The sequence below is a fragment of the Candoia aspera genome, chromosome 2 (genome assembly GCF_035149785.1).
Source record: "Candoia aspera isolate rCanAsp1 chromosome 2, rCanAsp1.hap2, whole genome shotgun sequence".
Taxonomy (NCBI): domain Eukaryota; kingdom Metazoa; phylum Chordata; class Lepidosauria; order Squamata; family Boidae; genus Candoia; species Candoia aspera.
The window spans coordinates 20,642,819-20,659,429 of record NC_086154.1 but is presented as its reverse complement, the minus strand read 5'-3'; the positions used below and the strand labels follow the sequence as shown (position 1 = coordinate 20,659,429).

At 48.1% G+C, this 16,611-nt stretch overlaps 1 pseudogene; it reads left to right on the top strand.

Moving 5' to 3' along the window:
- Window positions 1–704: 704 nt before the first annotated feature.
- On the top strand, window positions 705–5,502 carry LOC134489953 (zinc finger protein 239-like; annotated as a pseudogene).
- The last annotated feature ends 11,109 nt before the right edge of the window (window positions 5,503–16,611 follow it).

Sequence of the window (16,611 nt, the reverse complement as noted above, 5' to 3'; positions counted from 1 at the left end):
TAAAAAGCCTTGTTTACAACCAGTGATAAAAAAAATAAGCCTATGAGATTAAAAGATAAAGCAGACTATTAAAATCCAATGAAGATGGCCAGATAGAATAGTTTCTAAGTAAAAATTGTTCTGAAAGAGCACCGATTCAAGGTACTTGGCTTGAAAAGTAATTTCTAATCCTCTGATCTGTGCTTGGATTTGGAGGCTGAGGCTGCAAAATGCAAAGGCCGCAAAGGCTCGGAATTGTCCTTCCCAGGAAATTTTCTCCGCCTTCTTATCTCCCGTTCAGCCAATGGGTTGGACTACTAGCAGCTTCCTTGCAATCTGAGGAGGAGCAGAAACTGGGTTGTCTCTCTCTGGACATGGATGGCAGCCCACACAAATCCCTGGCTGAGCTCTCCCAGCACTTTCATGCAGGTGTCGAGCATGGACAGGATTGCTTCTTCTGGGGACACCACACGCCATTTGCTGCAATGCTAGAAAGAATCCCCCACCCAATTCCTTCTGCAAACAGAGGAAGGATTGGAGTCACTGATAGGTGGGTTTCCAAGGCCCATCTGCCAGTTGATTCTCTCCAGACACTAGGAGTCTTTTGATGATGGATGGATGGATGGATCGATCTAGAAGGAAAGTGGGCTTACTTTCACTGAATGGCACAAAGTCCTGCAGAATCAATCAAGTTGATAAAACCTGCCTGAATTTGGGAATTGTGAACAATAGGACAGATCTTGCAAATCCTCCTGGGCCTGCTCTGTTCTCTTTTTTCTTCTGCAGGAGGGCCTTGTGTCCTTCGAGGAGGTGGCTGTGTGTTTCTCCGAGGAGGAGTGGTCTCAGCTGGATCCTCACCAAAAAGCGCTGCATTGGGAAGTCACGCTGGAAAATTGTAGGAACGTGGCCTCTCTGGGTAAGGGTTTGCTACTCTCCAATCAGAGGATTCAGGAAGACATTTTGTAGTGAGATGCCATCAACTTTTTTTTATTGTTGTTGTAATCTTATTAAAGAATTTTTATCAGAGTAAAACCAATACAAGTTTTGAAGGGGAGATAAAGAAGATAAAGTAATAAGTGAATAAGAAAGAAGTATAAAGAAATAAGTAAACAGAAAATGAAAAAATAAAAAGTAATAAAGAAGTAGCTTCCGATCTTCTTAACAGCAGTTCTAAATGCAGTTATATTTTAGCCTCTCTCTCTAAGGTAACATCCTAGTTATCCTTTCTTATCTTCAAACCCATTGATCTCAAGTTTATTTTGTTCTCTTTTCAGCAAAAAGTCCATAAGGGGTTTCCAGTCCCTAATAAGTGTAGATATTGTCCCGTCTCTAATCAAGCAAGTCAATTTGGCCATCTCTGCAAATTCTGTCATCTTCACCAACCATTCCTGTGTTGTAGGTATTTCAGAGTCCTTTCATCTTTGTGCATATAATAGTCTTGCTGCAGTTACCATATACAGAAACAATCTTCCATGACTCTTTTCCAGCTGTCTATCCATGAGTCCCAACAGAAAGTGTTCTGGTTTCAGTTGGATATTGATCTTTAAAATTCTCTGTATCACTGTATTTATTCGAATCCAACATTTTCTAGCTTTCTTACAAGTCCACCAAACATGATAAAATGTCCCTTCATGTTATCCACATTTCCAAAATAAATTGAAGTACCTTTATACATTTCTGGTAATTTTTCTGGTGTCAAATACCAACGGTACATGACTTTATAAAAGTTCTCTTTTAGATTATAACGTAACGTGAATTTCAGTCATTTCAACCCCACATGTTCCGATTGCTCCATCTGTATATTATGACCAAAATTCTTGCCCATTTTATCATACATGTTTTAACCTGTTTATACAGTTTAGCAATTACATGTTCATCATTTGTATGTAATTCAGGTTCAAATTCTGCCTTATGTTGTTGAGTACCACAGGTCCTTTTATTTACCTTGAACCTTTCTGATAACTGTAAATATGAAAAACATTGACAACTATTTCCCTCTGCCGTCAATTGCTGTCTCGACGTCATTTTGTATTCCCCTTGCTCATGTTCTAATCGCTCTCGACGTGTTATCGATTAGTCTTTGCCTGCTGCGGCTCTTCCATAAAATGCCTCTTGTGCCAAGAACCATAAAGGGTTTTTTCGGGCCCAGTCTGGGTTTGTATCTCTTCCATATTCTCAATATGGCACTTCTAGCATAATGGTTTTTAAAATCTACATTAATCGTAACTTTATAGTACCACAAATATCCATGCCATCCAAACCTCAGGTCATGCTGATCAACATCTAAAATTCTCTTATTTCTCAGCAACACCCACATCCAAACCAAACGAAACAGCAGGCTGCAGTGTACAGTTTCAAATCAGGCAGACCTAATCCTCCTCTTTTCTTTGCATCTTGGACAATTTTATATTTAACCTGTGGCTTTTTTCCATACAAACCTAGATCTCTCTTTCTGCCATTGCTTAAATGGTACATCAGTTGTCAAAATAGGTACTGTTTGAAACAAAAACATCATTCTAGGCAAAACATTCATTTTTATCACAGAAATTCTCCGCAACAGTGACGGTTTATTTATTTATTTATTATTCAAATTTCTATCACTGCCCATCTCCCCCCAAAGAGGGGGACTCTGGGTGGTTTACAATAAAACTCCCATTTTAACATATCCTTCTTAATTTCATTCCATATCTTAATTTTTCTTTTCGTGTCAGAAGAATCTACCAAGGAGTTCTGTACTGCAAGGATTTGCCGGTGACGTCACAGTTGCCCGGGGGACGCCCTACGAGGCTCCTTTCATGTCCCTGTTATTTTTCCCACCAAAGTGGTACCTTTTTTTATTTATTTATTTATTTATTTATTATTTAAATTTAATTACTGCCCATCACGCCCAAAAGAGGATTTATCTACTTGCATTTACATGCTTTCAAACTGCTAGGTTAACAGGAACTGGGACTAGTTGACAGGAGCTCACCCCGTCACGTGGCTTGCGCTCTCGGATTTTGAACTGCTGAGCTGCCAACCGTAATGGTCCTCTGGCTCAGTGTCTTAACCACTGAGCCACCGCAGGCCCTTTTAACATAATTATTTTGAAATAACATGCAGTTCATATTGATCATAGTTATACCCAAGTATTTTACTTTTTTCTCAATCTTAAAACCTGTTGTTCCCATCAATTCTACTTGATCTTCCATTTTCATATTTTTTGTTAACATCTTTGTCTTTTGATTATTGATCTTAAAACCCACTAAAATGCCCAATTTCTTTAATTTTTCATTAGTATTTCTATTCCCTCCAAAGAATCTTCCAAAATTACCACCAAATCCTCAGCAAATGCCCTCAGCAGTGGGGCAAAGGGCATCCTTACCTTGTCCCTTTTTGTATCTCACAAGGTTTGGTTAATGCTCCATTAACAATTTTTTGTGCTTTTTGCAAAGTGTAGATCGATTCCACCCATGTAATAAAATTCTGTCCGAAGTCATATCTTCCAAAATTTTAAACAAGGAAGTCCAGTTCTAAGATCACTGCCGCTTCTTTTTCATTATGTGGTTCTAATATTCCAAAATCTTCCATATATTTCTAATGTTACCTCTTAACTGTCTCTTAGGTCAATGGCTTTCTGCTTAGATGCACCCTGTGCCATCTCTCATCTGGTGAATTTTTCCAGTTCAATTTAAACATATCAGTGACGAACAAACTCCTTGGCTTGAGGAGATGCAGAACTCCATCACATTGATTTCAGCATTTTGGACCCTGATGCTTTCCTGTCAGTCCTTTGAAGGATTGTTATTTATTCAGGCACTTGGATTAGTGACATGTCTTCCTTTTCATTTCTATCCTGAGCCTAGGGAATATGGGCAAAATGGTGCTGTTTTTCCATTGCGAACGTGCTGTTTAGGGTTAATAGAAGAAATCTAGGTTTTTTTCTCTCCAACCGTGTGATTTTGGCAAGAAAAAAAGAAACACAAATGGAAGGTAGTTTGGCTAGGAAGAAAAGGATGAGTTTCAAAATTGATTTAGTTCCCATAGGTCTCTGCTGGAATCGGACCCCCTCCAATAAATGTTAGGTTTTTCTCCTAATACCTTTTTGGATGTTCCCCTGATTCTTCCTTAACTCTGAGCTGACTCTGGGTGAGATTTGAATAAGTACGGATAATTATAAACAAAAAGGATGCTTTAGATGTTTTAAAGCTTTTATGCCTCATAAATATAGAAATTATCATTTGCATACCATGCCACTGTAAGCATGAATAACGGTAATATATTGGAATTTGGCAAAATTTCAGAAGGAAATGCATATGACCACTACAGTTTAATTTTTTTCCCTAACCTTGCTTTCATTTTCATTTTTCTTTTCTTTTGAAGATACTATTGGGCAGGAGAATAAAGATTTCAGTGAACCATCCCAAATGATCAGGCAGGGAGATGGGACGGAGAAGCCTGCAATTCAAGTGGACCTAGGAAGGCATGAGAGAAACCAATCAAATAATTGGAATACGGAAAGCTCATCTTCCATCGAGGCTCAGATGCCAGACTTTCTTGACCAGCAAGGAAAAATAAAGAAAAAATATATTGGGAAAAGTTTAAGACTATTCAAAGACAAATTAGATGTAAATGAACACTATCCAACCCAAACCAAAGATTATATATGCCAAGACAATGGAAAAAATTACAATTGGACTTTCACTCTTTCTCGTGAAAACGGGTCCCTTACATATGGTAAAAAGATCCACCCAGAGGAGAAGCCATATAAGTGCACGGAGTGTGGAAAGTCGTTTACTTGTAGGAATAAACTTACTCTCCATAAATGGATCCACACAGTAGAGAAGCCATATAAATGCACTGAGTGTGGAAAGGGCTTTGCTCAGAAGTATAATTTTAATTCCCATAAAAGGATCCACACTGGGGAGAAGCCATATCAATGTATGGAGTGTGGAAAGACCTTTATTCACAGCGGCCAACTTACTTGCCATAAAAGGATCCACACAGGGGAGAAGCCATATTAATGCATGGAGTGTGGGAAGGGCTTTAGCCAACTCAGAAATCTTACTTCCCATAAAAGGATCCACACGGGAGAAGCCATATAAATGCATAGAGTGTGAAAAGACCTTAATTCAGAGTGGTCAACTTACTCTCCATAAAAGGATCCACACAGGGGAGAAGTCATATAAATGCATGGAGTGTGGAAAGACCTTTATTAAGAGTAGTCAACTTAATTGCCATAAAAGGATCCACACAGGAGAGAAGCCATATAAATGCATGGAGTGCGGAAAGGGCTTCAGCCGACTGAGTAATCTTACTTCCCATAAAAGGATCCACACAGGGGAGAAGCCATATAAATGCAGAGTGTGTGGAAAGGGCTTCAGTGAAAATGGGTCCCTTATGAGACATAAAAGGATCCACACAGGGGAGAAACCATATAAATGTGCAGAGTGTGGAAAGAGCTTCAGAACAAGTGGTTACCTTTCTTACCATAAAAGGATCCACACAGAAAAGAAACCAGGTAAATGTTTGGGGGGTATATAGAGCTTCAGGACATTGACCTAATTTCCCATGCACTGATCTGTTTGGGTGAGAATCCATGTAAATTCTAGATTTAATTGGTTAAATTTATTCCATTCCTATTTATATTGACTAGGAAAGCAAGTGTTTTCCTCACAACTGGCAGCCCCCGAGAGATTAATTTACCAAGGAAAATAAAAGCAGTGGGTACATGCTTTTTCAATTATGAACTGGATTTTTGAAGGTACTCTCATTTGAAGGTGGCAAATGCTATTGCCCATCAATAAGAGGATTTTTTTTTTGTTAAGTTTACTTTGATTCCTGTTTCTATTTGGGACTCAATTCCAAGCAAATAGCCATTTTTGGCATCTCAGACTCTGGGCTATGCGGTTTTTTAAAGATGTCTTTATTGCATTTTTAGAAGTGAGCTTCCTGCTCCCGAATTGTTTGTTCTTTCCACTTGGTCATGGTTCTGGGAGGTACGTGAACAGGCAGACATTTAACAGGTGCTGCCTCCTAAAGCAGCAGAAGTAGCTGCATCTCCCTGATGCATCTCTTCAGGACAAAGCTTTATTAGTGTTGCTTCCATTATAGCAGACATACAGATAGAAATTCAGCTGATTCAGACACTTCCCGGAGTTTAAACTTTCCTTCTTTTGCCCAGTCTTCTTACAGTTGTTTCCCCCTCCCCTTCTCATTCCTTGATACACTCACAGTTTATCAGAGGACCCTACAATTTTCTTTCCTAACAAAAAGTTGGAAATGTCGCAGCAGGGAGATTCTGGGGTCTGGAGCAGTATTATAATCGAAAGGGAACTCAAGTTCCATCAAAGTGTACAGAGAGAGGGGGAATGTGATACTGAATTGTCCCATTGAATAATTGTGGTATTGAATTAAAACTGGCAACTAAGAGGATTTGTCCTTTGAATTTTTCATGACTTTCTTTTCTTTTTTCTTTTCTGTTCTGTTCTGTTCTTTTGTCTCAAGTTAGGAATAATCAGGAGAATGAGAATGAAAGTGACTCCAGTGTGCTGATGTTGCAAACGATGAAGCAAGAAGGGAGATATTTGGAAATCAGTGGGGACCAAAATAAAATCCTATGATATTAAGAAAAGCTATTTAAGAGAACTACAGTTCCTCCTGACCAAACATCCAGAAATGAGAAGGGGTGTTGCCCCTGAGATGTGAAGATACCAAAACATAATCAGACTTACATCCACGGTGTAGAACCGAGTCAACCAGCATGAATGCCAAAGCGTGGAACCTTTTTCAGTCAAAGGCCTCTCCTCAAGTGAGAGAATTGCCACATACATATCAATGTCTAGTGTGTGGAAAGAGCTTCAGGATGAAGAATTCCTCTCACAAAAGGAGCCAGAATGAGGTGAAGCCCCAAAATGCACATGCAAAACACTTTCCAGCATTAAGGCCATCTTTTGCCTTTCGAGGGTGTGACGAGGGCTAAGCAAAAGTCTAAATTTGATTGAAATAAAATCAAATATCAATGGTGTGTGTACTTTCTAGGCATGTACTAAATTCTCTTCAGTTGCATTAAAAATTAGTAACACATGAACATTTTTGGAAGGTTTTGGATGGGGGGCATACTTCAGGGATTCAGAGGCTCCTGCTGGTTTGAAGCTGTTTATTCAACTACTGCTCATTGATGGTTCTGGGTCAAACTGGAGAATAAAGAATGGGCTGAAAGGACAGAGAAGCTAACTCCATTCTTTTTAAATTGCTTTATTGCCAGTTTTTCCCCTCCATTTAAATTTTTTCTTTCCCTAACTGTAGCTAAATCTCTTTTTCTCTTGCATTGTCACCTCCAAATGGAGACGAATCTGTTCAAACCAGTGGAGTCTTCAGCTCTATGGGCTAGAAGAAAAATTGCACTTTTTCTCTGTTCACGATCTGAAGATATTCCGGTTGCCTTAAATTCTCCAGAGGTCTTAAGCTTCCTACTCATATTTCCTGAGGCATATTCCCTGCTTGACCCCTAAGTAAAACAGATTTTATTTTTGCATTTATTTGTTGTTGTTTATTCATTTAGTCGCTTCCGACTCTTCATGACTTCATGGACCAGCCCACGCCAGGGCTTCCTGTCGGTCGTCAACACCCCCAGCTCCCCGAGGGATGAGTCCGTCACCTCTAGAATATCATCCATCCACCTTGCCCTTGGTCGGCCCCTCTTACTTTTGCCCTCCACTTTCCCTAACATCAGCATCTTCTCCAGGGTGTCCTGTCTTCTCATTATGTGGCCAAAGTATTTCAGTTTTCCTTTAATATCGTTCCCTCAAGTGAGCAGTCTGGCTTGATTTCCTGGAGGAAGGACTGGTTTGATCTTCTTGCAGTCCAAGGCACTCTCAGAATTTTCCTCCAACACCACAGTTCAAAAGCATCTATCTTCCTTCTCTCAGCCTTCCTTATGGTCCAGCTCTCGCAGCCATATGTTACTACGGGGAACACCATTGCTTTAACTGTGCGGACTTTTGTTGTCAGTGTGATGTCTCTGCTCTTAACTATTTTATTGAGATTTGTCATTGCTCTTCTCCCAAGGATTAAGCGTCTTCTCATTTCCTGACTGCAGTCAGCATCTGCAGTAATCTTCACACCTAGGAATACACAGTCTTTCACTGCTTGTACGTTTTCTCCCTCTATTTGCCAGTTATCAATCAAGCTGGTTGCCATAAACTTGGTTTTTTTCAGGTTTAGCTGCAAGCCAGCTTTTGCACTTTCTTCTTTCACCTTCATCATAAGGCTCCTCAGTTCCTCTTCGCTTTCAGCCATCAAAGTGGTATCATCTGCATATCTGAGATTGTTAATGTTTCTTCCAGCGATTTTAACTCCAGCCTTGGATTCCTCAAGCCCAGCACGTTGCATGATGTGTTCTGCGTACAAGTTGAATAGGTAGGGTGACGGTATACAGCCCTGCCATACTCCTTTCCCAATCTTAAACCAGTCCGTTGTTCCGTGGTCTGTTCTTATGGTTGCTACTTGGTCGTTATACAGATTCTTCAGGAGGCAGACAAGATGACTTGGTATCCCCATACCTCTAAGAACTTGCCACAATTTGTGATGGTCCACACAGTCAAAGGCTTTAGAATAGTCAATAAAACAGAAACAGATGTTTTTCTGAAACTCCCTGGCTTTTCCCATTATCCAGCGGATATTGGCAATTTGGTCCCTAGTTCCTCTGCCTTTTCTAAACCCAGCTTGTACATCTGGCAATTCTCGCTCCATGAATTGCTGAAGTCTGCCTTGCAGGATCTTCAGCATTACCTTACTGGCATATGAAATCAGTGCCATTGTTCGATAGTTTGAACATTCTTTAGTGTTTCCCTTTTTTGGTATGGGGATATAAGTTGATTTTTTCCAATGTGACGGCCATTCTTGTGTTTTCCAAATTTCCTGGCATATTGCATGCATTACCTTGACAGCATCATCTTGCAAGATTTTGAACAGTTCAGCTGGGATGCTGTTGTCTCCTGCTGCCTTGTTATTAGCAATGCTTCTTAAGGCCCATTCAACCTCACTCTTCAGGATGTCTGGCTCTAGCTCACTGACCACACCATCAAAGCTATCCCTGATATTGTTATCCTTCCTATACAGGTCTTCTGTATCTTCTTGCCACCTTTTCTTGATCTCTTCTTCTGTTAGGTCCTTGCCATCTTTGTTTTTGATCATACCCATTTTTGCCTGGAATTTACCTCCGATGTTTCTAATTTTCTGGAAGAGGTCTCTTGTCCTTCCTATTCTATTGTCTTCTTCCACTTCCGTGCATTGCTCGTTTAAAAATAATTCCTTATCTCTTCTGGCTAGCCTCTGGAATTTTGCATTTAATTGGGCATATCTCCCCCTGTCACTTGTGCCTTTTGCTTTCCTTCTTTCCTGGGCTACTTCTAGTGTCTCAGCAGACAGCCATTTTGCCTTCTTGGTTTTCTCTTTCTTTGGGATGTATTTTGTTGCCGCCTCCTGAACAATGTTGCGAACCAATTGTCCAGAGTTCTTCCGGGACCCTATCTACTAAGTCCAGTCCCTTAAATTGATTCTTCACCTCCACTGCATATTCCTTAGGAATATTAGTGAGCTCATATCTAGCTGATCTGTGGGTCTTCCCTAATCTCTCTAGTGTCATGAGTGCCGTTGAGCTGAAGTCATCAGCGCAATGGCACACATGACAATAGCAAGGAAACAGGAGAAGGGGCTCAAGATAAGTAGCCATCAAACTCACAACGACTAACGGCCAACAAACAATAACTAAACGGATCACGGAGCACACCCGAGCCATCAGCGCCAATACAACGGGGATCGCCCAGCTGACAGCAATCACCGGATGAATAGAAAACCCGATGTTGGGCGATCCCGGAACGCCAGCGGGGCCTCACAACCCCTCACCCACCGGCAGGGCAACGTATTGGACAAAGGGGGGTGACGTGACCGCGAGTGAGGGGGCGCTGACCGGCGCGGGGTATTTAAACCCCGCACCGGCGCGCTCCTGTCACTTTCAGCTTTTTTCTTCCGACGCTGTAACTGCGCTGTGAATAAACCAGAGCCTGATCCATCGAACCAGTGTCTGAGCATTATTCAGAGGCAGGCAGCGCATGACATAAAGCTGAGAGTCATAAACTCAGCCTCGCCGAGCCCCACCGGACGACAACGAGCCGCGGGAGGAATAGACGGCGAGAAGACCAGCAAGATGAAGCCGGAGCGACGCGGGCAAGGAGGGCGAGCCGCGCGGCAAGAGACAGAGGAGGACCGACCAAGGCCAGAGGCACCGCGGACTCCCGGAGCCATGGACGCCCACCCCACCCGACCCGAGCCTCAGCTCCAACCCCAAGGGGAGATGGCGACGGAGGCAACCCGACCGTGGGAGGGAGCAACATGCCTTCCGAAACCAGCGGAGGACCCCACGCCCCACATCGCACCCCAGCAACGGGCGTGGAGCGACAGCCCAACGGCGGTCAACACGGAGGAGGACGATGGAGACACCCAGCAGACGGCGGAGGAAGCAGACCAGCGGCAGAGGGAGGATGAACCCCGCCGGCAACCCACCCCCGCTGACGCACCAACGGAACCGGCCCCAGCGGCGGCGCGGGCTGTGGACGAGGAGGCACGAGCTGAACTCGCGGCCATGCGGGCCCAACTGACGGAACTCCAGACCATGCTCCAGTCGCTTATGCCCCCCGCGCCACCCAACGACGTCCCCGCACAGGCCCACACCCCGAGCGAAGCACCGAACCCCCACGGGCCAGCGGAGGGTCAGCAGACGGCACAGGCGGACGACACCACAGGCCGGGAAGCGAGAGGCAGGGCCGCGCAAAACGCCCGGGCCCCAAAGGACTTCCCCATCTTCTTCGATGGGAACCCCACGAAACTCTCGTTCTTCATAACGAACGCCAGGGAGTTCATGGGGAGGCACGGACACTCCTACGACTCCGAAGCCGACAAGATCGCCGCCGTGGTGATCAAACTACAAGACAGGGCGGCGGACTGGTACGTCCAACTGTACGAGTCCAGCTCCCCCGCCCTCGCCACCTTCCCTGCCTTCATCAATGAGATGAAAAACTACTTCGAAGACCCCCTAGCCAAAGTAAGGGCGAAAAGCGCACTCCAAAGACTTAAACAGGGCACACGCACGGTCCCTGACTACGCCCTGGAGTTCAAAGCCCTCGCGGGGAAGGTCAGCGACTGGTCCGAGACCACCCTGCTGGAAATGTTCAAAAGGGGGCTCAATCGCGACGTTCTCCAATGGGCCCTCTACCGCGACGACCCAGAAACGCTACACGGGTGGATCCACCTCGCGGGGAAAGCTGAACACGCGCACCGCACCTTCCTCATGACAACCACGGAAGACACAAACTATGCCGGAAAAAAGGTACCCGCACCACACGTGGGGATGGCCGGCCCCATATACCCAAAAAAGAAATTCAATCGGGAGCCCTGCGGGAAGTGTGGCAAATTAGGGCACAAGACGGTGGATTGCTTCGCCAACCGACCGCCGACCAGTGCGCCTAAACCCACCCCGAAAATTAGCCCCAAACCACCCAACCTGGGGCCGCCCCCTCACCGCCGAATGACCGTGGCCACAGCGACACCAGAGGAAGGCTGGGACGCCTACTGGGGGGAAGAGGATAACGTAGACCCCGACCAGCCGGCGGGAAAAGCTCCCCGCCTGCCCTGAAACGCGTTGCGAGGCAGGCGGTGGGACAGCAGCGCGGACCACCTCGACGGAACGACGAAAGCCCCGTAATAATGGCAGCAATCAAACTCTCTGCCGGCAACGGAGCCACCACGGCCGCGGCACTAGTGGACTCGGGGTGCTCAAAAAACCTCATCCACCCCGACCTAGTCGCCAAACTCGACCTCCGCTGCTTCCCCCTCCCCACGCCGCTGGCATTCCACCAGCTGGACGGCTCTACAGCGGGAGGGAAACCAGCCACGCTGCAAACCGAGCCGGTCACCCTGCAAATGGGCACTCACACCGAACGCACATCGTTCGTCGTCACTCACATCGGACGGCCCATTGCAGTCCTGGGGATGCCATGGCTCGCGACAAACAACCCGCGCATCAACTGGGAGACCCGCACCTTCACATTCGGCGACGGCGAGTATCGAGCACCAGTTCCAGCGGGCAGAACCAACCCCACTGTAGGACGAGCGGAGGCGACTACACAAGACAACGCCGCTACCACAGCAGACCTACCGGAACAATACGCCGACTTCTCCGAGGTCTTCGGAGAGGCAGAAGCTGACCAACTACCCCCCCACCGCAAGATGGATTGCCGGATCGACCTACTGCCCGACGTCCCCTTACCTAGACCAAAGATCTACTCGATGACCCCGAAGGAGATGGCAACCCTCCGGGAGTTCATCGATAAAAACCTAGACAGGGGATTCATAGAGCCAGCATGCTCACCGGTCGGAGCCCCCGTCTTATTCCGGGAGAAGAAAGACGGCACCCTACGGCTCTGCACCGACTACCGGGGCCTAAACGCGGCTTCCCTGTCCAACAAATACCCCTTACCCCTGGTGAAGGACATGCTCGCCCACCTGTCCACGGGCAAAGTCTTTTCCAAACTGGACCTTCGCGAGGCGTACTATCGCATCCGAATCAGGGAGGGGGACGAATGGAAGACTGCGTTCAACTGCCCCCTAGGCGCCTTCCAGTACAAAGTGCTGCCCTTCGGACTCGCGGGGGCCCCTGGGGTGTTCATGCAGCTCATCAATGAGGTACTGCATGAACATCTGTTCAAAGGGGTCCTGGTCTACATCGACGACGTCCTTATTTACACAAAAACGCACGAGGAACATGTGACCCTAGTCAGGCAAGTCCTCGACAAGCTCAGAAGGGCGCAGCTCTATGCCAAGCCTACAAAGTGCGAGTTTCACAAAGCGCGCCTAGACTACCTGGGGTACCGAATCTCCGGGGACAGCATAGAAATGGACCCTGCAAAAGTCGAGGCGGTGCTAAACTGGGAGCGCCCCCGCAACAGACGCCAACTACAGAGCTTCCTCGGATTCGCGAATTTTTACAGGTCATTCGCCCGGGGGTTCGCAGAGATAGCCCTCCCCCTAACAGACCTCCTCAAAACCAAAGGGGTGGGGGACACCCGACGTGCCAAGAACCCGGGCACAGTGCTGAATTGGACTCCCGCGTGCCAGACCGCATTCAACAAGCTGAAAGCGCTGTTCACCACGGAGCCAATCCTCGCGCACCCGGACCCAGAACGGCCGTTCGTGGTCCAAGCCGACGCCTCAGACTTCTCCCTGGGGGCCATCCTGCTACAGAAAGACCCCACGGGACTCCTGAAACCATGCGCCTACCTGTCAAGGAAGTTCTCCGAGACAGAAAGGCGATGGCACGTCTGGGAGAAAGAAGCCTTCGCGGTAAAATCAGCGCTAGAGACATGGCGACACCTACTCGAGGGAGCCACCCAACCATTCGAGGTCTGGACCGACCACCGGAACCTCGAGGCCCTACGAACGCCCAGACGCCTTAGCCCAAAACAGGTCCGATGGGCCCAATTCTTCAGCTGCTTTAATTTCCAGCTGAAGTTCATGCTGGGCAAAAAGAACTTCCTGGCCGACGCCCTCTCCCGACTGCCCCAAGACGAAGAGCCCGCCCCAGACACCATTGGGACGGTCCTATCCGCCTCGCAACTGGGGATGGCCGTGACCACCCGAAGCGGCGCTCGGAGGCAGCTCGACTCTACGGCGCAGCCGACGGCGGGACAACCTGCGACCGGAAGAAGCCAACCGCAACTACCAGGGGGAATGCGCACGGACCTCGCCGCCGCCCTCAAAACTGACCCCTGGTTCCTGGCAAACCCCGACAAGGTAACGATGGCACAGGACCTAGCATGGGGGGAAGGCAGAATCTACGTCCCGGACTCGCAACGCCAGGCGATCTTGCATAGGTCACACAACGCCAAACAAGCGGGACACTTTGGGTTCCTCAAGACCCTACACCTAACACGGCGTCAATTCTGGTGGCCCGCGCTCAGGCGAGACGTAAAAGCATACGTAGCGTCCTGCCCAACGTGTGCTAGGGCCAAACGGGCACCAGGCAAACCCGCGGGGCTATTACAACGGGTGGCAGAACCCTCCCGCCCATGGGAGGAAATCTCTATGGATTTTATAGTGGACCTCCCACCCAGCCAGAAGAAAACGGCCATTTGGGTGGTGAAGGACTACTTCTCAAAGCAGGCCCACTTCATCCCCTGCACGTCGGTCCCATCCGCACAACAGCTAGCCAAACTCTTCCTCATCCACGTGTACAGGCTACACGGATGTCCCGCACGTGTGGTGACCGACAGGGGCACACAGTTCACCTCCAAATTCTGGCGGGCCTTCCTAAAGCTGACGGGGACCCAACAGGCCCTATCTACGGCCTGGCACCCCCAGACGGACGGAGCCACAGAGGTTCTTAATGCCACCTTAGAGCAATTCATACGCTCATATACTAACTATCACCAAGACGACTGGGCTGAACTGCTCCCGTTCGCCGAAGTCGCATACAACAACGCCGTCCACACGAGCACGGGGAAAACTCCGTTCGAAGTAGTCTCGGGGCGCGACTTCGTCCCCATACTGGAGCTACCTCAACCCCCGGAACCCCAGGTGGACGCTAGCGACTGGGGACGGAAGATCGCGGAATCATGGCCAATAATCACGGCGGCGCTGAAGGATGCACAGGCAGCCTACAAAGAGCAGGCCGACAAGCACCGGCGCCAACAACCGACGTTCCAAGCGGGGGATATGGCCTACCTATCCACCAAGTTCCTAAAGTCAACCCAACCCTCGAAAAAACTGGGGCCTAAGTACATCAGGCCGTTCCGAGTCACCCAAATAGTGAACCCGGTAGCAATACGCTTGGACCTGCCACACAACCTACGGAGACTCCACCCGGTGTTCCACACCAGCCTCCTGAAACCGGCAACCACCTCTCGATGGCACCCAAGCACGCCACAGCCCTCACCGGTGATGATCGACGGGCAACACCACTTCGAGATAAGGGACATACTCGACTCCCGCAAGCAACGAGGAACTCTACACTATCTGGTCAGGTGGAAACACTTCCCCCACCCGGAATGGGTGGCGGCGCACAACGTTAACGCGCCTGACCTAACCAGAGCATTTCACCGGGCATACCCCGACAAGCCACAACCAAGGTCAGCAAGCCGTCCCCTGCAAACCCCCCCCCGCAGGCCCCCCCGCCTCCCGTGCCCCAAGGGAAAGGGCCCCCCCAAGCCCGCGACTTGGGTGGACCTCCCCCCCCCGGGACTCACTCCCCCCGCCCCGGGCCCACGAGGCGGTGACAAGCGTTCGCCAGCACCCTCCCCCCGCCCCCCGGCCGCGGGGGAGTGGCAAGCAAGTCAACAGGGCAACCTGGGGGCAACGCCCAGGAGATATAACAAAGGCGACGCACTTTAAATAAAAAAAAGAAGGGCCCTACCTGGAGCTGATAAGCACCCGACCAGCCACACCTCTCTCCTCGCCGAACTGAGCCAAACAAACAGGGTGTGGCTGGAGCATGCGCACGCCAGGACGTGACCCGGGCATGCGCACCATGGACACACCCTGGGAAGGCACGTGGTAGAGGGAGAAGCAAAGGGAGGGGCGACAACTACTCCGGCGGGAATTTTGAAAAAAAAAAAAAAAAAAAAACCAGAAAACCGGGGGGGAGCACTATTCGGACAGGGGGCAGTATGTCATGAGTGCCGTTGAGCTGAAGTCATCAGCGCAATGGCACACATGACAATAGCAAGGAAACAGGAGAAGGGGCTCAAGATAAGTAGCCATCAAACTCACAACGACTAACGGCCAACAAACAATAACTAAACGGATCACGGAGCACACCCGAGCCATCAGCGCCAATACAACGGGGATCGCCCAGCTGACAGCAATCACCGGATGAATAGAAAACCCGATGTTGGGCGATCCCGGAACGCCAGCGGGGCCTCACAACCCCTCACCCACCGGCAGGGCAACGTATTGGACAAAGGGGGGTGACGTGACCGTGAGTGAGGGGGCGCTGACCGGCGCGGGGTATTTAAACCCCGCACCGGCGCGCTCCTGTCACTCTCAGCTTTTTTCTTCCGACGCTGTAACTGCGCTGTGAATAAACCAGAGCCTGATCCATCGAACCAGTGTCTGAGCATTATTCAGAGGCAGGCAGCGCATGACATCTAGTCTGATCCTAAATTGTGCAAGAAGAAGTTCGTGATCTGAACTACAGTCAACTCCAGGTCTTGTTTTTACCGACTGTATAGATGTGCGCCACCTTTGGCTGCAAAGGATGTAGTCAATCTGATTTTGGTGTTGTCCATCTGGTGAAGTCCATGTATAAAGCCATCTCTTAGGTTGTTGGAAGAGAGTGTTTGTTATGCAGAGTGAGTTGTCTTGGCAAACTTCTATCAGCCTATGTCCTGCTTCATTTTGTTCTCCCAGGCCATGCTTACCTGTAATTCCAGGTGTCATTTGACTGCCCACCTTAGCATTCCAGTCTCCTGTGATGAAAATAACATCTCTTTTAGGCATGTTGTCCAGTAGGTGCTGCAGATCCTCATAGAACGGCTGTTCTTCAACTGCTTCAGCATCTGTGGTTGGGGCGTATATTTGGATCACTGTGATGTTAGA